Below are 23815 nucleotides of genomic sequence, written 5' to 3' on the forward strand. Positions count from 1 at the left end.
CAAGTCTTTAGGTCTATGTTTGTATTCGCTTTTAAACTCTCCACCAGGAACTACAAACTAATTTTTCCAGTAGGGATAAATTTAATTTCTTACTGACTTGAAGTAATTCTTTATATGTAGGTATTAATGCTATATATAACATACATTATGTATATATAGAGAAAATACTTTTTGTGATTTGACATATGCAAGTTTTAATCATTTTTTAAATTACATATATGAATTATTTTATTTTTTAATTACATATATGAATCATTCCTGTTTTAAAATCTTTGCTTCTGTATTTTAGTTTATCTTCCCCTAAATGCCAAATTAGATATTCATGAACATTCTCTTCCAGTATATTTATTACTACATTTTTATATTTATTATTTGTAATGTCACTTTTATTTTTTTTTTAATTTTTATTTTTTTGGTCTTTTTTTCTATTTCTTGGGCCGCTCCCGCGGCATATGGAGGTTCCCAGGCTAGGGGTCGAATTGGAGCTGTAGCCACCGGCCTACGCCAGAGCCACAGCAACGTGGGATCCGAGCCGCGTCTGCAACCTACACCACAGCTCACGGCAACGCCGGATCGTTAACCCACTGAGCAAGGGCAGGGACTGAACCCGCAACCTCACGGTTCCTAGTAGGATTCGTTAACCACTGCGCCACGATGGGAACTCCTGTAATGTCACTTTATAAAAAAAAAATTCTGAGTTTTCTATTTCAAGTATTTGTCTATTTTATCAGCATCATACTATTTTTTAATTACTGTCTATCATTATTAGTACTCCATTCTTCTTTATAGAAATGTTTCTTGGCTCTTATTCTAAAAAAATGAAATTCAAAATCACTGACCTGTGAAAAATTCCCACTGAAATCCTGATATTAAATTCAAGAGTCAATATAAAGTGATTGAAAATAATTAATGAATTGTCTTCCATACTGAGTGTCTGCACCCTGAAAGAAAAGTTTAATAGTTTCCTTCCTACATGCCATTCGCATTTCTCACAAAATTCAATCCTTAGCATACTTTTTGTTGCTGCTATGAATGGGCTCATTTTTGTCATATTTTGGAACTGATTATTATTACTATACAGATCATGATATTTTCATTATTTATAATAGAATTTTACTACATTCTATTAGTTTTAGTTGATTGTCTTGGTGATTTTTTTTATTATCTACAAATAATTTAACTCTCCTTTCTCCCCTTTTTCTTTTCTCAATACATTAACCAGGTATTTCAAAACTATTTTAGATAACAGCGATGACAGCTGGAATGTTACTAATTCTAATAGGATATAACATCCTTGTGTTTCACAATTATTAGGATTTTGGCTATTAACAGCTTAATCCCAATTTTGTTTATAAAATTATAGATACTTGCCATAAAATAGAATAAAAATCTCTAAACAGTGAGATAATGGGTGATCTTACTTTCCTTCACATTTTCCTAGTAAATATATTATCAAATTTTCTAAACCTACTTTTATACTTTTTAGAATTCAAATTTTGATTTGTTTTTAAAAAGTCATCCATTAAGACTCTCATACATATGGGAAAAGTATCTACAAAAGTATTTTCACTTTTTAACTACAGAAAACTACAGTTACATCACATAACTATTAATTTGTATATATTTGTAAAATTAGACTAGCACAAGCTCTCCCAATTTATTTTCCAAGTTTCCTAAAATGAATGGACACACACATCCTTGCCTCCTTATTTCTCTTAATGTTTCTTGATTAAAGAGAACATTTTTAATGCCAATTAATCTTGGTTAGCAATCAGTATCTTGTAGAAGGCAAGAGAGAAGCAAATCCTAAAAAATTTTCTCTTTAGAAACAACATTGTACTGTTCTTTGTGAAAGACAGCGGATCTGATGATAATGTCTGGATACAAATTTCTCAAAGTAAATTTATTCTGCTAATTCTGCTAAAAAAATATGTCATCCTTTTTATTAAAATACATTTACGCTCAAGACTATAGTATAAGATGCCATAAAATATTAACAATTTGATATTAGGGAAGTCATAACATTCCCAGATAAGAGCTTCATGAAAACCAGATTCTAATATTGTTAATATTAAGACCTGCATGTTAATAAATGTTTGTGGCGATCTCTTCAAATCCTCATCAAATCTTGTTTCTTTCATGTTTCACTAAGGAACCATTATACCACTGTCTTGCCATCCGAAACAGTTTGAGATACATTATCAGAAAAATGTCAACTTCCAATATAAACAGCAAAATTTTTCATTTTTACTCTACCAGGGAAGTTTCACAGCGCTAAAAAAATGCAAACTGCTACCCACTTTCTAAAAACAGAAATGAAATAATTAGGTCACAATAGATGACTCCCTTCTCAGTGGAAAAAAAGAAAGATGATGAATGCAACTGGAATGTTTATTGTCACTGAAATTCTTCAGGCCTGGATTCCAAGTATGTGTCTTGATGCAGGTTACTATGACAACTTAAATTACAGAAAATGTCCCCCCTTCTTCTACCACGTTTTCTCCGCAAGACCATTTCAAGCCTCCTAAAATCTGTGTGCGTGAATTACAACAATGAACACCTCTTTACAGGTTTTATTCAGAAATGTCCCTATCTGAACCCTTAAAACCAAGAACAATCATATAAAAATAAATCCCATTAAATTTACATGGGACAGAAAATCTAACCTAAAAACACACACACAATGTTTAAAATATAAAATGTTGAAAGTCTCCTGAAACTACTCCCTATTACCAGAGGCAAAGTGTGTATTACCACCATATGCTTCGTTACAGGAAAATTACTTGCAAGGCAGTTTTGAAAGAAGATTACAGAGCTAAGCCTTGTTTATCATTATTATCCCCTCACTAATGGTTTTTACAGCAAAGTACCAGAAAAGGAGGGGAGGGAGAATATTGCAGTCCTACTTAGAACAGAAAGAGAAGCACGTAAGCAATCTGAAAAATCTCAACTTGTTTTACCTAATCTGTCTTTTACACAAAACATGGGCTTTATAGTCTGCTCTCACACAGCTTCAATTTTATAAACCTAACAAAGATGTCTTGTGATAAATAATAGTGTGAATTATTCTCTATCCTTGTTCTCCAAAAGAATAATTGGCTTGAGAGAAACTGCATCACTATGGAGAAAATGTAATTTAGTGGAGATATTCTGATTGTAAGACATTCAAATTTTAAAGTAGCTCTCTTTTTAAAATTAAGGTAGTTTTACAGTGCAGCAATACTAAGAATTTCAAAGCTGTTTTTGTTGCTCATCGACGTTAACATGACAAAAAGTCGACCCTTCATTTGGAGAGGCTTAGGGAATTCCCTTACCCTCTTCCTATGAGTAAACTTGGCTTCAGCATCCAGCATAGGCAAAAAAAGTTTTATCAAACAAAACTTCCAAAAAAGGAAAACAACAATATGCTAAAGGAGCTTCTTTGCACTTGAAGTCAAGAATCAAAGACTGTTAGTGAGCATGTGAGAAGAGACAACAAAAAATGAAAACTTCAGCAGCAAACTCCAAGCAACTCATTACTCTCTCTCCTACCTGTATTAGTACATAACCAGTAGTGTTTCAAGAGAAATAAAATAATTTGAGTGTTCAAATCCAAATGTACACAATCCCTAAACATTAAACATGAACTACGGTTCCTTCTTGGTACAACTTACACATAAATCCTCCTATACAGAAAAAAATTTAATGCATAAAAGAAAGATTTACAGGACAGCTTCATCAATAATGGAAGCTAAAACTAAAATTTAAGAAGAGACTGTGCAATCATGGAGAGAACTTTAGTCAATGGAGCTACACAGTACATTTTTTCCTTATGCTTTTCTTCTTTAGTCTGTATTACAAAATAATAGGGCTCAATTACAATTTTTCAGTTCTCACATGGATAAACAAAACTGCCTTATTAGAATCAGACTATCTTTTACTCTCAACACTTGGAGCCTTCCAGCCATGGTTTTCGCTAAAATGCCTGAGCAATGTAGCAGGGTCCACAGGAGCACTGAAGCAGGGAGGATATGAACTTATGGTTTAGGAATCCTCTCCTTTCACAGAGTCAAGCAATTACTAGAAGGCTCTAAGGGGAAATTAATTTACATGAGACCTTCAAAATTCATCATCTAGGCAGAAATGCAAGCACACGACATTTGCAAATGAGTGACTAAGGAATTTATGTGACAGCATGCTGGGTACTTTAAAGAGTTTATTCACCTGTAAAATGTGAACAGTTTATTCATAAGTGATTCACTTATTATAAACAAGGTCACATTATTTTCCCTCCTGAGACCAATAAGTTGCTTTAATATTTAAGAGACAAGAGACAACACACATCAAGCATACAAAATGCAAGTGGAAGATAATTCAGTTGTATATTCCCACCTCAAGGAATTTTGTGCCCCCTTTTATTTAATAAAGTCAATTGATGACACCATTAAAGAGAAAGAAGCTTAAACTACAGGATATATTTCAGACTTATCAAGACCTTTTAACCTTTCACTGTTAGAAATACTCTTCTGTTGTAAAAGAGGCTGCAGATTTAAAGCATTAGCAGGATAGTACTCAGGAAGCCCAAGAATGGTGATACACCAGTTTAAAAAATTTGTTTCAGGGAGATCCCATAATGGCTCAGTAGTCCGAACCCAACTAGTATCCATGAGGACACGGGTTCAATCCCTGGCCCTGTTCAGTGGGTTAAGGATCTGGTGTTGCTGTGAGCTGTGGTATAGGTTGCAGATGTGGCCTGGATCCCGAGTTGCTGCGGCTGTGGTGTAGACTAGCAGCTGCAGCTCCTATTAGATCCCTAGCCTGGGAACTTCCTGATGCTGTGGGTGAGGCCCTAAAAAAAAAAGAAAGAAAGAAAAAGAAAGAAAGAAAGGCAAAAAGAAGCAAAAATTGTTTCAGACTCCAAATTTGAATCCCAAAATTATAATTCACTGGCAAAAGAAACTATTGCAAATTATACTTTGTACTTATCTTAATAAAACATTTACAAATGATGATCTACCAGTGAACACAATCTCTGAAAAGTCTCCCAAAACTTTGAAAAGTTTTTTTTTTTTAAAGTCCCTGTAAATGATGTATGGAAGGAGTACAAATTTCAGACTCACCTTACCACGCTGGAGTCCCCAGTGGGAGAAGTGTGAGGTAGTCTTGAGGAAGGGCAGAGCACCAGACAGGTATTCTAGGATGAGCCACACAGGAACCTGAAAAGGTACACAGTATTCTTACAGGACTGGCTAATTTTTATCTTAAAAATGCTACATCACCCCATTTTAACTTCTAATCATCAAAGAGCAAAACACACAAGCTTTTAGCTTCAAATGAGTTTTCCAAAAAGAATTTTTCCTCCCTCTTGGACCCTCCCCTCTGGTCATTTGAACTGAAGTACTTGTGAGGTAGATTTGTTTGGCTTGGTTTCAATTAGTATTTTCGTGCCTTTGCAAAAGAAACTTTAGATGTTTCTTTAAAAGGTTATTTAATGGGCCCATGGCGTTCTAGGAAAGACTATGTGCCTTCTTCTCCTGACCAAAGTTCCCTGCAACACCACAGTAATTTCTTGAAAGCAGTTTAGCAGTTAGACATTTGGAAATTTTCCTAAAGTCAGGACCTAAAAATGAAGTTGAAGGAGAGAACTCTGTTCTCAGTCTTAAAAAATAAAAACAAAAACATGCTGCATTCTTCCTTGGCGAGTACAAGGGACAACCACTGGCTAACCTAAGAAAGGGGGTGACCTTTTGACCATTCTATTGCCTAATACTGTGAGAATGTGAGACTGCCATGATATTAGTTAGAAAGAAAGCTGAAAAAAGAAATCTTGGCTAGAAGATGGGAACTGACGCAATTCTTACGTCTGCCACATTCAGACTATGTCCTTAACAGACATTTCTGCATTTATTTATAGAAAGGTTTACTTTAGTAACAAAACTATCTTCCATTAGCCATTTTTTAAATATACCAAGACACTGAACTACTTTTACTGTAAATAGAAACCACCCCCCAAAGTTACAATCCTTAAATTCTTAACTATGAAATAATATGAAATATCAAATTAGAAACAGTGTAAGGAAAAAAAAATAACAGTGGGCTCCAAATCTGATCCAAGCTATCAGTAAAGATATGTACATTTCAACCACAATGGAGGAAGGGGAAGTTAGTCCAAAGTTTCCCTTCTCAGACCTGGGTTCTCCCTGCTCAGCTTCTAGATTCCTGGGTGGAGACATTGTTTCCAAATCAGGTTACTAAACAAATACTTCATATGCATTAATAGCTTGTTATAAAAATTTCATTCATTTCCCAGATTACTTTTTACATGATTTTATAGCTGCAGTGCAAAGGTGCATTAGTGCATGCTTCCAAGTTTTAAAAGTAAAAAGAGTAGCAATCACATTAAAATTTTCTTCTAATGTAAATGATTAGGCTTTAAGCCAACTAGATACCACAGAATTCCTGCTTCATCCTCTTCTATCAGATGTGTTAGAGTCTTGTAGCTTCAACTAGACCTACCAACCTGCTAAAGAAGTCAGACAACAGACACACATTTGAAGTTGATGTGCCTTTGGTCAAAGAGCCAGCCCTTCCACAGAGCAGGATGTCATCCAAAAAGCAAGGAAGGGTCAGCTCTGCTGGGAGTGGATCTTCCAGTTCCAGTCAAGCTCTCTGTAGTCTGCTTAGAACACAAGAGGGAACCTGGACTGCAACCTTATGAAAGACCCTGAGCTAGAGCTGCCCACCTAGGACATACCTGGATTCCTAACCCAAAGAAACTAGGTGAGATAAAAATGTTTACTGTTTAAGTCCCTAAATTCAGGGCAACTAGTTATGAGTTATGCAACGATAGATAACTGATGTATTAACTGTCACCCACAAAGCCTTTATTTAGTTTATAAGAATGCAAACAGAAATTGCTGATGTAGATGAACACATTATCAGGTTACTGCAACTGCTATACACTGAACACAAGCAAAAGAGAATGATTAACAACAGCTCAAGAGCAAATTCCAGTTTCTAAGAAGTGTTGCCTTTTTGTCTTTTTTTTCTTTTTCCTGCATTTTTAAAGAATGCAGGCCCTTCACTAGCTTGTAGATGGCTCTCTCAGTGACTGCTGATTGACTGTGGGATATATTCTCTTCCTTCAAACTAGGCCCACCAGGATGGATAATCAATAGACAACAGTGGCATTTTCATTACCATAGAAATCAGAAAGGAGCTTATTGCGTTGGCAGTTCAAGTCTCATAGGCAATATAAGAAAAAGTCTAGAAGTTTTAGAAGTCAGCTACTCTTTACTTTGCAAGATGCCAAAAAGTTTACAAAGGACCTTTCTTGTTGCTGAAAAGAGAAAACCATCTAAAGATTCAACTATAAACATTCAACTATAAATAAAATGATAGCGTATTTTCATATCCCTTTGTATTCACCAATTAAAACCACAAATGTTACAAAAATTGGAAATTCTTCTAAATTTCTGGTTTTATAATAAATAAGGTAGGAACAGTCAGTTTTTTCTTTCTTCTGGGATATCAATACTCACAGATATCCTACCTCTCTAAATATAACTCAGCTCTGCTAAGAGCAACATGCAATATTATTAAGAGAATTATCTTAAGTTTTATACATTCCATAAGAAATGTTAAAACAATAAAATGACTCTAGAAACAATAAGGTAGATTTTCTGTGGAAATAAATCTATTATGATCTATCAGCTACATTACTTTGCAAAGCAGAGGGTAACATTAATGACAAAAAATAATTATTCATATTTAATATGGAGTTCCCGTCGTGGTGCAGCAGAAATGAATTTGACTAGGAACCATGAGGTTGCAGGTTTGAACCCTTGCCTTGCTCAGTGGGTTAAGGGTCCGGCGTTGCCCGTGAGCTATGGTGTAGGTCACAGATGCGTCTCAGATCTTAAGTTGCTGTGGCTCTGGTGTGGGCCTGCAGCTTCAGCTCCAATTAGATCCCTAGCCTGGGAACCTCCATATGCCATGGGTGTAGCCCTAAAAAGACAAAAAAAAATTATTTATATTTAATAAATATTTACTAAGTCCTAACTATATTTAAAATAGAGTAGGAGTTATACATGGATTTCTTTGCAACTGTGCAATATTTGTGAGATATAACTCATATTTAGTAATAATAAAACCAAGTAAATGTTTTGAAAGCACAAAAGAGACTTGAAAAACATCTACAGTAGGGTTCATATGCTGCTGGATATTTAGGGAAGCTTTATGAAATAAGTCATTATACTTGTATATGGTTGTAAATTTTCTCAGCTTTTTCATATTAATATGTTAGAACTTCCCAGATGACAAAGTTGAGGTTCAGAGAAATTAGATGACTTGATGTGAACCCAGTCCCTGCCTTCTAAAGAAGAAACAGTAGGCACTCAGTAAATAAGTGCCAGACCACAGTCTGCCAAATCCAGACACTACTCACAACCCTGTGAGAGTAAGTCCTGAAGTCTACATTAGGCAGATTTCAGAAAGATCTGATACCTTTCCAGGTTCACACGGCTAGTAAATGGCAGAACCCTATTTGAACTCAAGTGCACTTGATTACAAAGATCCTGCTTTTTCCTATCAGACTCCCACTCTAGGTTAGTTTGAATAACCCATGGTGCTCCTAGTAAGTGCTCATACTCTACTGCACCTTCCCTTTCTGGACTAATAACTGATCCATAAGCCATAGGAATTGAAATCTATCCTTGTTAGTCTTTTGATTTGTTATTAATGCCATGCAGGAAGGAACTCAGAAGAATAATAACAAAGGAGAAGGATAAGACAAGCTTAGGAGATGATCAGTTATTTTTTAAATAGTTGAGCAATCATTTTCCTTTAGACCAGTTTGGAAAAAAAATACATTTTATAAACTTTATTAGAAACTATCCCCAGGCTAATACTTCAATATTCCACAGGTCAGAGAGTTGTTTTCAGAAGATCAGTTATCTAGTTACCTTCTTTTTTTTGATGGCCACACCCACAGCATATGGAAGTTCCCAGGCCAGGGATTGAATCTGAGCTACAGCTGCAACACCCTGTCCTTTATTTAACCCACTGTGATGGGCTGGGATGGAACCTGCACCTTGGCAGTGATCTGAGCCGCTAGATACAGTTGGATTCTCAACCTACTGCACCACAGCGGGAACTCCTTATCTAGGTATCTTTATCAAAGATCTTTTATTCCAATTTGAGTTGGCCAAAAACCAAAACCCCAAAACAATGTTAAATGCATATAGATTAAAGCACAAACATAACCATACTAATAGAAGCTGTGTTTCCCTACAGAGCACTCATCAAAATCTGATACTGGAACCCATTAAGAATTACGTCACGGAAGCACTGAGAAAGGAATAGTAGGACCCTTGGTGTGGTCCAGTGATTAGGACAGAAGTTTTAAGAGAAAACATGAAACTGGCAGAAATGCTAAGAAGGAAAAAGACCTGGAGAAAAGGAAGAAGGCTTTTTCTGCAAAGAGACATCATAAAGCTGACTTTACTGCTGCTCAGAAAGTACAAGGCTCTGTGAAGGCACAGTGCGTTTGCAGAAGAATTTAAGTGGATTAGCTATACTCCTCTAAAACAGCAGCTTTCTAAGACTGAAAAATTCAAACTGGTTTTCAATGTAAATGAAGTAAACTACAAAGGTGAAAAAAAAGAAAAACATGATTAGTTGTAACTAGTCCTTCAGCACATACAATATTTCTAAACATAATAAAAGGATACTCTGGGGTTTCCACACAGTTTTGCGTTGTTAGTCTCACTCCTCTACTGCACCACGCAATTCTGTCTCATTTCTTCTTGGTAGTCCCAGTACCTAGCACCAAATCTGACACACCCAATAAGTGAGGATGAAGGGAAGGCCAGGAGGAGGGTCTAGATAAAGCAGGAATTTGACATGTTATTTCCTGAGGTGGCAATGCAGGCAGCTGGCTAACGAATTTCTCTTTACCTTTCCTCCCAAAGAAAAAAGACTGGTTGGTGGCTGGGGGTGGGAAAAAATGTTTTGTAAGTGCAAGAAAACAATTTTTAATTAACAAAACTGTGGCCTCGTATTTTTGTATTAACACAAACAAAACCTCAAATACTGATTTCAGCTACCACTCCTGATCACCCTGGAAATTTTTCTAAATATACAGATTGCTCTAGTTAACCTCTTCTTAGCTTACCAGATTTGATTATCCATCTTTGTTGCTACCAATTAACCATCTGCTCAATACTGCTATGAGACAACCAAAAAAAAAAAAAAAAAAATCCCAAGATTGCTTTTAAAGGTCTGACAGTTCTGATTAGAAGGTTGTCTACATGGAGGTTTTAAATTTTCTCATTTTTTCCCCCCAATAGTCTCAGAGAATCCATTTCACTTCACCTTTTTTTTTTTTTGGCTGCCCTAGTGGCAGGCAGAAGTTCCTGGGCCAGGAATAGAACCGACACCACAGTAGTGACAATGCCAGGTCCTTAATCCACTGAGCCACTCAGGAACTCCACAGAGAACTGATTTTAAAAAGACCCCACTATAAAGAAGAGTGAGTTCAAATGTGAGGAAGAGATTGCTTTTTAAATTAATACTAATTAATTTCAAGTGACAAATGACTTTTCACTCTCTGTTTAAAACAAGAGTTTGTGGAAAATGTTTAGTGTATTTTTAAAAAAGGGAAAAAAAATAGAGAGGAAGGAATATTCTACTACTGAAATTTTAAATTACTATAGTAGGTTCAAGTACACTTCAAACAATTACAGAATCTCCTAAACTGCACTGTTCCATAAAGTAGGTTAATCTTGAATAAATGTCTTCATTTCAGTTCAAAGAAAAGCATAAGCAATAAAGCTACATAAGCTGAAGAAGAGTGTCTTTACGTTTAAACACCACTTATGTCAGGCACTTATGCAGATTACACTTTACCTGTTTATGAAACCTTATCATTTCCTGCCTTAGTGTTTTAAGGAAGAGATGTCCTTAGATTGTTTCTGGAATTATAGTTCCCACAGTGTTTGGTCCACTTTTGGTGTATTCCCTTCCCTTGCTGAGAGCATATGATATTGACTGTAATGCTGTGTTAATAATGTCCAATTTGGGAGTTCCCGTCGTGGCGAAGTGGTTAACGAATCCGACTAGGAACCATGAGGTTGCGGGTTCGGTCCCTGCCCTTGCTCAGTGGGTTAACGATCCGGCGTTGCCGTGAGCTGTGGTGTAGGTTGCAGACGCGGCTCGGATCCCGCGTTGCTGTGGCTCTGGCGTAGGCCGGTGGCTACAGCTCCGATTCAACCCCTAGCCTGGGAACCTCCATATGCCGAGGGAGCGGCCCAAGAAATAGCAACAACAACAAAAGACAAAAAAGACAAAAAAAAATAATGTCCAATTTGGCTCCAGGCTAATCAAAAGAAAGTTAAGAAGCAGGACTGCACAGATCATACGACATATCGTGGAGTCTGGTCAGTGCATACCACACTCCAGTTCATATCTGCTCACTGCCTAGCCATGGCTCTAGAAGTCAAGAGTCCATTCAGGACCTAGAGGTATGGGAAAAATGGTAGAAATATACAAGGGACACAAGAGGGGAAGGAGGATAGAGAAGGAAAATGACTAGAGCTATCAGAAGTGGCAGAAGAGGGGAGGGGAGCAGCAAGTAACAAAGAACTTCATCAGGGTTGTAGAAAGCCAGTGACCACAGGAAATGATAGGTCAGACATGAAGGAAACATGGAAGAAGCCAATGGACCTCTAATCCCTTCACAATTTAGAAAGCAACTGGGTTAAGAGCAGTAGCCAGCAGAGGTGCCCATGGAAGAGGCAAGCTGCCCTGGCATGATGTGGAAGCGGGCGCAGCCCCCAAATAGCATGTGGAATCCAGGAGTCCTGATGGTCCAGCTGACCCAAGAAATCTGACACCATCCACATCATAGGAAATCACCATCCAAAAAGAAAACTGGCTTTGTCCTCTAGGTGTTCTGTAGGTCGCACAGACCATACCTTAACCCTAGCTCTCCTGAAATGACTTTGGGCGAGTTCTCATGTCCTTGAGCCTCAGTGCAAGCTCTAGGGACTAAGCGTGCCTGGGTGTCTTTTAACTCACAACATCTCTATGGCCCTGGGGAGGCAGAATCCTGGAGGAGGAGGACCCCATGGACCAAAATCATCAAGGCCACTCCTACCTTCTTGGTTGGGGAAGAGCCCAACCTAGGATGCTGAGGACACATCTCACCCCTTTAAGACTGAGGGCAGGCTGGCTCACTCCTTCAAGACTGAGGGCAGGCTCTGCTACAGGGCTACAGAAACCAGGAGAATTGCTTGCTACAAGACAGAATTAGTAAAGAATTTTTCTAAAACTTCAGTTTATAGCCCTTTTCATATGCCAAGCCACAGTTCAAAGTACTTTATGCATATTAAATCATTTACTTCTCACAACAATCCCTCATTTTCTGATGAGGCAAGAGGCACCAGGTGGTTGGATAACTTATGACCCAGGTTCCCTGGCTAGCAACCGGCAGACTCTGTATGTGAGCCCAGCCCTGCCACTGCAGTCTGTGTTCCTAACCTCCTGTCGCTGTCTCACTGTCTCTAGCCAGGACTCAGCAGCTGGCTCTCCTCACAGGAAGGCCTTCTCTTCCCCAAATACTGATTTCAGCCATGCCTCCTTGAGTTCCACATCGGTAAGATAGGGTAAGACCACTTCCATGTTCCACTCCCATGGAACAGAGTATTTTTATGTGGAGATGACTAACAAACATCTGAAAAGATGTTCTATATATAGCACATGTCATCAGGGAAATGCAAATTACAATAAGACCCACCACATTCCTGTTAGAATGGCCAAAATCTAAAATACTGACAACTCTCACATGACTGGTGAGACTGTGGAGCTACAGGAACTCATTCATTGCTGGTGAGAACGCAAGATGACACAGTCACTTTGGAAGAAGGTTTGGTGGTTTCTTATAAAACTAAACATCATCTCACCATACAATCCAGCAATTGCTCTCCTTGCTATTTACCCAAAGGAGTTAAAAATTTATGTCCACATAAAACCTGTGCATGGATATTTGCAGCAGCTTTATTCATAAATGCCAAAACTTGAAAGCAACTAAGATGTCCTCTAAGAGATGAATGGATAAACTATGGCACATTTAGACAATGGAATATTATTCAGCACTAGAAAGAAATGAGCTAACAAGCCATGAGAAGACAAGGAGGAAACATAAATGCCTATTACTAAGTGAAAAGAGCCTATGTGAAAAAGGTACACACTATATAATTCCAACTATATGAAATTCAAGAAGAGGTAAAACTATGGAGACAATAAAAAGCTAAGCGGTTGCCAGGGGTTAGGAGAGAGGGAGGGAAGAAGAGACAGAGCCCAGAGGATTTTAAGGCAGTGATAATACTCTGTATGATGGTGGGTACATACCACTATTTGTGTGTCATTTGGATACTTTTGTCCAAATACACAGAATGCACAATACCAACAATGAAGTGTAATGTAAACTATGGACTTTGTGTGATAAAGACCTGTTATTGTAGGTTAATCAACTGTAACAAATGTACCACTCTGGTGAGGCATGTTGATAATGGGGGAGGCTATGCATCTGAGTGGGACCGGGGGTAAATGAGAAATCTCTGCAACTTCCCCTTAATTTTGCTACAAACCTAAAAACGCTCTTAAAAAAAAATAAAGTCTTAGAAGAAATGCCCAACAAGAGCTGGTACACTGCAGATATTCAATAATCGCTAATTTACCCCCTTCACTTCAAATAATCACTACCTAGACACAGGCCACCATCTGCTTGGCCCTCCATGTTTACATCTAGCTGAGGCCCCAGTGAGATGAACTGGCTCCCCACACAGCCAAAGAGCAACTATAAGACTGAGTCTCCTCTTCCCCCAAATGGCATCAATCTACATTACTCAGGTGTGTGTCCCTTCAATGGACACAACCTGAGTCTACAGCCCTCTGGAGCTACAGACAACAGAGGTCTTGTCTGAACCTAGCAAGACCCCCGGTTTCTGAGCTGTTATTTGTTCTATTACAACATGCCACAGGGCCTCACAGTTAAAGCATTTGACAGAACAAATAAAACCTTTTAGCAAACTACAGAACAATGTGGGGCATTTTTTTAGAAGGCCTTTCTGCTCGGTGCAGCAAAAGTGGATTACCCTGAAAGTTAATAGACCAGATTCACTTCCCTCCTCTGTGAGCCAACAGACCTAGGGAAATCAAAACTCCCCACACTCAGAATCCATGTGATCTGCATGTGTAAAAGGAAAGGCTCAAGACCAGGTTTGTATTACCTCCCTGGTTGTTTTCCCCTGGACACATTCCAGTTTGTTAATATTCCTAAAACCTGGCACCCAAAACTAAAAAGCCCTTTCTAAAAATGCTGATCAGCGTAAAAGATTTATTACCTGTGTTGATCCTGCCTTGCTTTTTAAAATTAAATTATTTTCATTAAAGGCTGGATACAGAATATAAAGAATTTCAAGGTAACAAACATTCATGTATCCATAACCAATTTTACAAAGAAAAAGTAAATAACTAATATCTCTGAAGCTCCTTTTGACTTTTCCTTACCCAACTCCCTTATCCTCCATTAAGAGGGAATAATAACTCTCCTAAACTCTGTGTATACTCTTGCCATTTATTTATTTATTTATTTACTGTCTTTTTAGGGCTGTGTCATGGCATATGCAAGTTCCTAGGCTAGGGGTCTAATCGGAGCTACAGCTGCCGGCCTACACCACAGCTCACAGCAACCCACTGAGTGAGGTAAGGGATAGAACCCACATCCTCATGGATACTTGGGCTCATTACCGCTGAGCCATGAGGGGAACTCCCCCTTGCCTTTTAAAAAACAGTGTAATCACGTTGGATCCCTAAACAATATATTATTTAGTTTGCTCAAATCTCTGAACTTCGTATCAATGGAATCAAAAGATCAATGGAATCTTTTGCAACCTGGTTTTTCTACTCAACATTATGTTGATGTATGAATCAGTGATCCACACATTTTCAGAGCATTCCCCATTTTGGGAAAGGGCCAAAATGCACTGGCTGGGGCTAGCTGTTTCTGGGCAGTATCTACTCTGATGGGGAGGTGCCTGTGCTATACTAGTTGTTGATCATTTTCAGTATCACCCTAGTCCCACAGCAATTCACTGTATAAACCACACCATAATCATGTCTTTATACAACCAATGTTTTGTTTTCTTCCAGATTTTTTGTGGTGAGCCACATAAAGTGCTATGATAGTGGTGGACATATGTTGGGTTGTAGAGAATCCATATTTTCAACTTTATTAAAAATCAGTGTTTTTCAAAACTGTCATCATGACCATTGCGGTTCATAAAATTTCCTGGATTAAATGCAACTTTTTTTTTTTAATGATAAAGAATACATCAGAATGGAAAATAGCAAAAAAAGAAAAAAAATTACCTTTAGGAGGATATGACTGGTTTCTCAAAACTTTGGCTTAAATTATACACATGTATCTTATGTATACACACATCAGTAAATTAATTCCTTACCAGTCACAATCAAAAAGCTCAGAAATACCTTCCAGTTGACTAATTCTTTCTTTGGCAATGTGTAACTTACCATTAAGCTTGTTTGTTGATGTTTAAATTCCAATTATATATTTAATTTCTTGAAGCTCTTTTTCAGAACTCCATCATTTTTATATTCATCTATTTACTCCTATTTCTAGCCTTCCTATTTCTTTATTTTTTTTGTATATGATTTTTATTTTTTCCATTATAGCTGCTTTACAGTGTTCTGTCAATTTTCTACTGTACAGCAAGGTGACCCAGTTACACATACATGTATACACCTTTTTTCTTACATTATCATGCTTCATCATAAGTGACTAGCCATAATTCCCAGTGCTATACAGCAGGACCCATTTTTTTAAAACAAAGTTATTTTATGTTTTCTGACAACCACATCCAAGATCACTACATGTCTAAATCTGTTCCTACTATTTTGGTTGGCTCTATTCATGGTACTTTGCTTTACCTGTCTAAATTCATGACTCTGATTTAAATTCTCCTGTAGTTATATTTTTTAAGTTTTTTGTTTGTTTTGTTTTGTTTTGTTTTGTTTTTTGCCTTTTTGCTATTTCTTGGGCCGCTCCTGCGGCATATGGAGGTTCCCAGGCTAGGGGTCGAATCGGAGCTGTAGCCACCGGCCTACACCAGAGCCACAGCAATGCGGGATCCGAGCCACATCTGCGACCTACACCACAGCTCACGGCAACACCAGACCCTTAACCCACTGAGCAAGGGCAGGGACCGAACCCGCAACCTCATGGTTCCTAGTCGGATTTGTTAACCACTGCGCCACGACGGGAACTCCATATTTTTTAAGTTTTGAGGCCTAGGTTGAATAAAGATTCCTCCAGAAAGAATGTGCACCTGCTCCTGCCCTGAGCTACTCTGACGGAACCATTTTACAACTATATGTATTTGTCCTTATTCTGACCCACCTGGATAGGTCTGAATTAGGATTGTAAACATGCATGAACATTGCTTATGAAATACTGGATAGGCAGTTGTCCTTAGAGTTGCTGGCGACTGGGAAGAGGTCAGGGGAAAAGCTATATTTTTGGTTCAGCACTACACTATGGATATAGCCTAAAGGTCACAGATTTATGTGGAGATATCTTCTATGAAACTTTTTTCCCTAGCACAGACTCTGGGCTTTGTCTCCTGCCTCCAAAGCAATAAGAGACTAAGGAAATCAAAGCTCACATTTGCTGGATTCAGCAAGTGTTCTCATATGGGATGTTACCCTACCTCTGTCCAGTTCTCACTTTCACTTTCAGGCCAACATGTCTTTCCTGCCATTTAAAGCCACATTTTATATAACTGATCTAGAATTTCTATTTTTAGTTTGTGATGGAAGAGTAGTTTAGAGTATACAGTCTCCCACACCACCAGAAATGAAAGTTGATGTTACCTTTTTAAACAGTCAATATTTCCTATTAGCTTATAACTGAGCTTATGTTTAACTAAAACCGTTAGGTCTTTTTCATATGAGCTGTGCTGAGATAAGTTTCCTCATTCCTATACTTGCATAACTGCTATTACTTTGAATTTAAATGTAGAAATTCATATTCTAATCCATTAAATTTAGTCTTTTAATGTTTCATTAAAATCACTTTTAAGCTATTAAAATCATTCTGAATGTTCAATCTGTCACTTTCACATTTTATCTACATCTTCAAACTTTTTCATTCATAAACTGGATTAAAAGACCTTCTATGTATTTATTTTAAGTTGAAAAAGACATGGAATATTATATTATTCTGGATATAATTCACTATAAAAATGATGGCTGAAAAAAATTCACACATCCAAAGAGTAGCACCCAGTACCTTCAATTTTATGCAATAAAAGGTATTGCCCTGGAAATGTGCTCTTCCAAAAACAGTGTTCTATGACCTTTGCCTGTGTCACTTAAAGATGATTATGAAGAACTTTTAGTACAGACCCTTGACATGGGGATTGCTATGCCTCCATTACACACCACAAATTGAATCTGATACAGACGTGACAGTAGCTTAAAGTTAACCAGGAGGATGCCTCTGAAAACTGTGATGGAGAAATAATCAATCATGCTTTAAATGCTGTTGACAAGTAAAACCCCAACAGCAACAGCAAAGATCCTTCAGGGAAGGCTGAGAGGGTCACTCTGAGGTGAAGACACCTTTGCTTCAGTGATTAATTTCACAAGAAATAGCAAGGTCATTGGGCATACCTGCCTCATTCCACCTCTATAAGGGACCAGCAAATAAAAAACATATTTATGTTATACAGGGTGACCACATAATTTATCACCCAATAGTGATCCATTATGATAAAAACAATTTTGTTGTATGGATTTATTTAGAGTTTTAAAAAAGTCAGGAGTTCCCTGGTGGTCTAGCAGTTAAGGATATGGTGTTGTCACTGCTGTGGCATGAATTCCATCCCTGGCCTGGGAAATTCTGCATGCCCAGAGTGTGGCTGAAAAAAAAGATATAATTTGCTTGCCTTTTTTTTTTTTTTTTTTGCTTTTTAGGGCTGTACCTGCGGCATATGGAAGTTCCTAGGCTAGGGGTCCAACTGGAGCTGTAGCTGCCGGCCTACACCACAGCCAAAGCCACAGCAACACAGGACCTGAGCCGTGTCTGCAACCTACACCACAGCTCACGGCAACGCCAGATCCTTAACCCACTGAGCGAGGCCACGGACTGAACCTGCAACCTCATGGTTCCTAGCCGGATTCATTAACCACTGAGCCATGACGGGAACTCCTTTTCTTGCTTTTTAGATAGGAGTTCCTGCTGTGGTGCAGCAGGTTAAGGATCCGGCACTGTCTCTGCAGCAGCTTGGTCACTGTTCGGGTGTGCATCTGATGTCCGGCACAATGGGATCTGGCATTGCCATGCCTGTGGCATAGGTCACAGCTGCTGATGGGATTTGATCCCTGGCCTAGGAATTACCAATGTGCCATGTGGTGCAGCCAAAAATTTTTTTTTAATTTTTAAAAAATTAAAAAAAAAAAAGTACAGGGTCTAATAAGGTAGTTGTGAGATTTAAATGAGTTAATACATCTATAGTGCCTAGGACTTGGCATGTTACAAGCAATCAAAATAAAATTACCATTATTATTAAAAACCTGCCTACATTTCCTCACACTCTTCAACTTGAGGGCTACCTCAGTCTTCCTGAGAAGATCACCAAGGATCTCCTCATTGCCAAAAGTCAAGTCCTTCTCCTACTTGGCTTCCACCTTCAGCTTCAAAACTGCCGGCCAGCTCTTTGTTCTCGAGGCCTTCCCTTTTGCTCTCATTTGTCGTCCTGACTTCACGTCCAGCCTGGGCCAGCTGCTGGAGCTCCCAGCTCCCAGCTGCTGGCTGACTCTCTTCTTACTCTACCTGCTTCCAGGACAAGCTTATCTAGTAACTGTTCTCCAGCCCCTACCACATGTGCTAACCACGGCCACATGCTGGTAAGCAGAGTTGAAAATTCAATATACTCTTATCTTTGGAGATAGCTATCAGTTACAGTTACATATAGGTTAAATTTAAATTAAAATTTAGGAAAAAATATGCATGGCATCGTCTCACATTTATTCCCAAGTAATATATTCTAACCCATTCCCCCAAATCATCTATATCAAGTTTAACAACCAAACTGCATCTACCACATACCTGAATGTGTAAATATTTACACACAGCACTCACTAGGCTGTAGCTTGTTTAAAGTGTTTGTATGGGTGGGTATGAAAACCTTAGCTTTACTTCGGTGGTAACAGAAATGTTTAAATCTTTAGCCCTCGTTTCTTCTTAGGAAACTACACCTGTGGCTCACTCAGTCTTCAGGCTGTATGAAGTTGATATAATGCAAATAGGCACTAAGAAGATACAATACACACATGCCCTACCCATGCTGATTATGGACAAAATCCACTTTCCACATTTTGTCAATACTATTACATAACTGAATTAATGTGCTCGCTAATAAGCACACGTCTCTATTAAATAGAGTACACAAATAATATATAACCTCCTAAGACACCTCAAGAGCCTACATGTGTTTCAACATCTGTAATTTACTTTTGGAACCATTTCAGCATAAACAGCCTGTGACATTCCGTGACACTGCTTAGGTTAGGCACTAACTCTGCTGGGAATAAGAGTGCGCTGTCCAGGGTGGGTCTGGTGGGCTCCAGTCGGGAATCCCATGCTTGGGAGATGGTTACCAACAGACAATGCTTTGAGGACACTTGGCTCATTACCTATCGGATAGATTTTCTTTGGTGTAATCAGCAGGTTGCTAATTAGCATGATGAATGTTAGAAATAGGATCAGACTGTTGAAATTAAAGGACTCAAGTAAGTGAGCTTGCTAAAATGTTTTAGACACTTCCACCCTTTGAATGAACAGAGTGTGATAATCTGGTGAGCCTAAACCTCTGATGGTAACAGAAAGACGAAGAATCTTTCACATGTCTACTGTGAATAAGCATTCCTTGAAAGGTGTACCAGAACACAAAAAACACAAAGACCGGAGCTTATAAACCAGGTTGCATCAACCATTTTGTGCCACTTGTCAGTCAATGTTTATCTAAAAATCATCTGTATGTGTAGCAGTTTAGTCAAAACTTGCTTTCATTATAACCTGATAGGACGTAAAAGAACAACAAACCCCCAATGCTTCAAGCTTTTACCTACTCCCTCAAAAAAACAAACAAAAAACACCTAGGAGGTGGGCAAAACCAAACTGACTGTGGAAGAATGTTCTGGATACCTCTTATACTAAATGAACAATGCACAGTCTTTCTATGAATTAACCTGACATGGAGAAAGATGTTTTACCTTACTATTCTCACAGGTTTGCAATGACAACCAAATAATTCAAAAGATGTGAAAATAATCTGGAAACTATAAGGCCCCATAATCACATGCAATATTATTACAATCTTATACTCTGAAATTGAAGGCTTCTGGCCTAGTTCTTGCCCTGCCTCTTTCCTGGATGTTAATTTTATCCAAGTTTTTTTTTTCTTTTTGTCTTTTTGACTTTTCTAGGGCCCTCCCATGGCATATGGAGGTTACCAGGCTAGGGGTCCAATCAGAGCTGTAGCCGCCGGCCTACTCCAGGGCCATAGCAATGCAGGATCCAGGGCTGCAACCTACACCACGGCTCATGGCAACGCTGGATCCTTAACCCACTGAGCAAGGCCAGGGATCGAACCCGCAACCTCATGGTTTCTAGTCGGATTCGTTAACCACTGTGCCATGACGGGAACTCCTAATTTTATCCCAGTGTTTTTTAAGGCCCTCATTCTGTTGCCTTTGAATTCCGCCCCCCAACCAAACACGTGTATGTACACACAGGTTTCTGTTTAAAATCTAAAACATTCTGGACTGGAAGTGAGACAAGAAATACTTATTATTTATTAACACAATATCATTATTAGTAAAATCATATATAGTATATATATAATTAACACAATGTTAAATGAGAATTAATAAAGACAGGACTGAGGGAGCATGGAGGTTTCATGACTACACTGCAGATGCTCTTACTAGATGGGTGAGCTTGGCCAGTCTGACTTCATACACAAGTACGAGCATTATACTTAGCCTAGTCCCAGTCATTTAGGAGCTTAAAAATAACTTGATTTGACCTTAGACTTGAACAAAGTGTTCCAGACCAACTCTCTCTATTGGAAGCTCAGAAGCCTCTACACATTCAACTGGAGTCTATTTTTTTTTTTTAAACAGTATGTTAGAAGAGTTTATCTAACATGTTAGAAGAGTTCCATCTTCATTTCCGAGACAGGCCTGAAACTTCTCGTCTTTAATACAATGCCATCAAATTGCATTCACTCAGCGCCAATAAACAAGTACTGACTTTTATCTATTTTCTCTTCTGTGCCTTTGTTATCAGATGGAAGAAGTGCCTCCATCTCCCACCTGCTCTTCAGAGACAGAAGGGCCAGGCGAGGAGTTTAGGCCCTGTCCCACTGGCAACAGGGAACCACAGAGGATTTGAACAGAGGAGTGTCACAAATTCTAGCCCCATGTCTACCACTAGCTAACGAACCTTTTACTAGCATTCCTCAGGAACTGTTCTTCTGAAAGAGAATATGGTACCAAGGACCTCCAAGACTCTCCAAGTGTCAACACCACCACATCGCTACAGGAGTTTATAGGTTTGTATTTGATGTCAGTGGTCTTATAAGAATATCTTTGCCCATACTACAGCTGCCTCACAGCCTAGTTGTTCTCAATCCTGACTTTTAAAAGGCCAACTCTGTTGCTCTTGACAAAATCAAAGAGTATATTTATAAAGGAAGATTTTCACTTTTTTTTTTGTCTTACAAACATATTAAGCTGTGCACTTAACTTGGCAAGTCCTATTGCTTAAAAATGACTCACAAAATTAGTACACACTTAACTTTGTCAGCTTGCTAAATATCTCAGAGACAGAAAACAATTTCTTCCCTGCTAAATTTATGCGGCCAAGATAAAAAGCTTCAATGATTTAGGTGGGTTATTTCAAGGAAAAAAAAAATCAAAACTATCAGTTGAATGAAAGAGGCTTTTAAAGAAGTTAGGCTGTCCCTTAAACAGAGGAAAAAATAAAGCAACAGGATGGTTATGGGCAAATTCCCCAGTAGGCCAGTTAGTTTCTGTCTGTGTAATGGTTATAGATGGAACCCATAATTTCAGCCATTTCAAAATACTTAGGTCGCACCCAATAGGGATGAATCTATGCATATATGCAGGCAATGCCACAATACAGCTGGCACACCTTCACTGGCATTCAGAATCTCCAAGTGGCAAAACCACTAAGTGGAAGGAGCCCTAACCAAGCAGGACTGTGAGGTCACTGTTTCTCACCTCACCTCAAACTCTCTTGCTGCTGAACCATCTTGAGCTATTCACTTAGGCTTTCTGAGCTGGCTTCCCTAACTATAAATTATTTGATCCGATGATTTCTGACAACTGCTAATAATCAAATTACATAAGTGGATTCAAAAGTGGCTGAAAAACTGAATAGTGTGCTGCAAAAATCTAAGGCAAGGAGAACTGACACTGAGGGAAACATTCTAGGCTTCTAAATCCAGATCACACATTTCCTGGTAATCTGTGCAAAATCAGGAGAGTCCCTCTATCACAACTAGATGTTCTGTTTTAAACACTGCAGGTGGAAGGGGGACAGATATGGCCTAGGTGGGAGAGGAAGACCAATAGAAAACTCGTTGATAAAAGCCTGGAGTAAAATCCAAATTCTTCAGTGCAGCATGTAAGACCTTTGCCACCTAGGCCCCGCCACATTTTCAGGCCCGTTTCTCTTTAGTCCCAGCAACACACCACCAGACCGAGAGACTCTATGCACGGTGCTACCTCCCAATGGTCTTTTTTTTTTTTTTTTTTCCCCTTCTCTTTTCTAGGGTCGCACCTGTGGCATATGGAAGTTCCCAGGCTAGGGGTCGAATCAGAGCTGTAGTGGCCGGCCTACGCCAGAGCCACCACAACACGGGATCCAAGCCGCGTCTGCGACCTACACCACAGCTCACGGCAACGCCGGATCTTTAACCCCCTGAGAAAGGCCAGGGATCGAACCCACAACCTCATGGTTCCTGGTCGGATTCGCTAACCACTGCGCCATGACGGGAACTCCAGCTACCTCCCAATGGAACCCCAAACACCCATGCTCCAGGGCTGGCCCCCACCAGGGCCCACTGGCTATGGTGGCCTCTTTCCAGTTCCCCAATCACCTGGCCCCACCTTTACACCACTGTCTAGCTGTCTAGCTGTCACATTTCTTTTCGTCCTTTGGTCCTTGATCAAAGTGCAGTGACTTCTAAATAGATTTCTCTGCTTCCCATGGCTCTAAGGAACAAGCCTGTCCTCTTTCCTTCTGCTAGTATCTTTATTTCCATAAGAGGAGTTTTAAAAGTTCAAATTCTGCTTCACTAACTGTAAGCTTCTAGAAAGGCGGAGGTCATTTCCTATCTTTGCATCACCATCCACAGCAAGAAGAATTAATTCTTTCAACTTAACATGGGCTTCATTAATGTTTGTGGACTGAATAAAAATAAAATGATCTTAATATATGGATCTGGAAGACACTAGGCCCCAGATAATTCTGAAGTAATCTTAACATTTCCCAGGGTAAAGTCTGAAGAGGTAGAACTCTCTTTTTTTAAATTTATTTTATTACAGTATAGCTGATTTACAATGTTGTGTTAATTGCTGTTGTAACTGCAAAGTGATTCAGCTACACATATATATTTTTTTCATATTCTGTTCCATTATGATTATAGGATACTGAATACAG

The 23815-nt window shown here is 38.7% G+C and overlaps 1 protein-coding gene across 3 annotated transcripts in view; it reads right to left on the minus strand.

Moving 5' to 3' along the window:
* Positions 1-23815, minus strand: part of RASSF8 (Ras association domain family member 8) — a 112676-nt gene that overhangs the window by 74979 nt on the left and 13882 nt on the right. For all 3 annotated transcript variants that reach the window (XM_047787357.1, XM_047787356.1, XM_047787358.1), the window contains exon 2: positions 5100-5195. The gene's annotated coding sequence lies outside the window, so the exon portion shown is untranslated. The remainder of the gene's footprint in view (positions 1-5099; positions 5196-23815) is intronic.

This window comes from Phacochoerus africanus, chromosome 7 (assembly GCF_016906955.1).
Source record: "Phacochoerus africanus isolate WHEZ1 chromosome 7, ROS_Pafr_v1, whole genome shotgun sequence".
In the NCBI taxonomy this organism is placed as follows: Eukaryota; Metazoa; Chordata; class Mammalia; order Artiodactyla; family Suidae; genus Phacochoerus; species Phacochoerus africanus.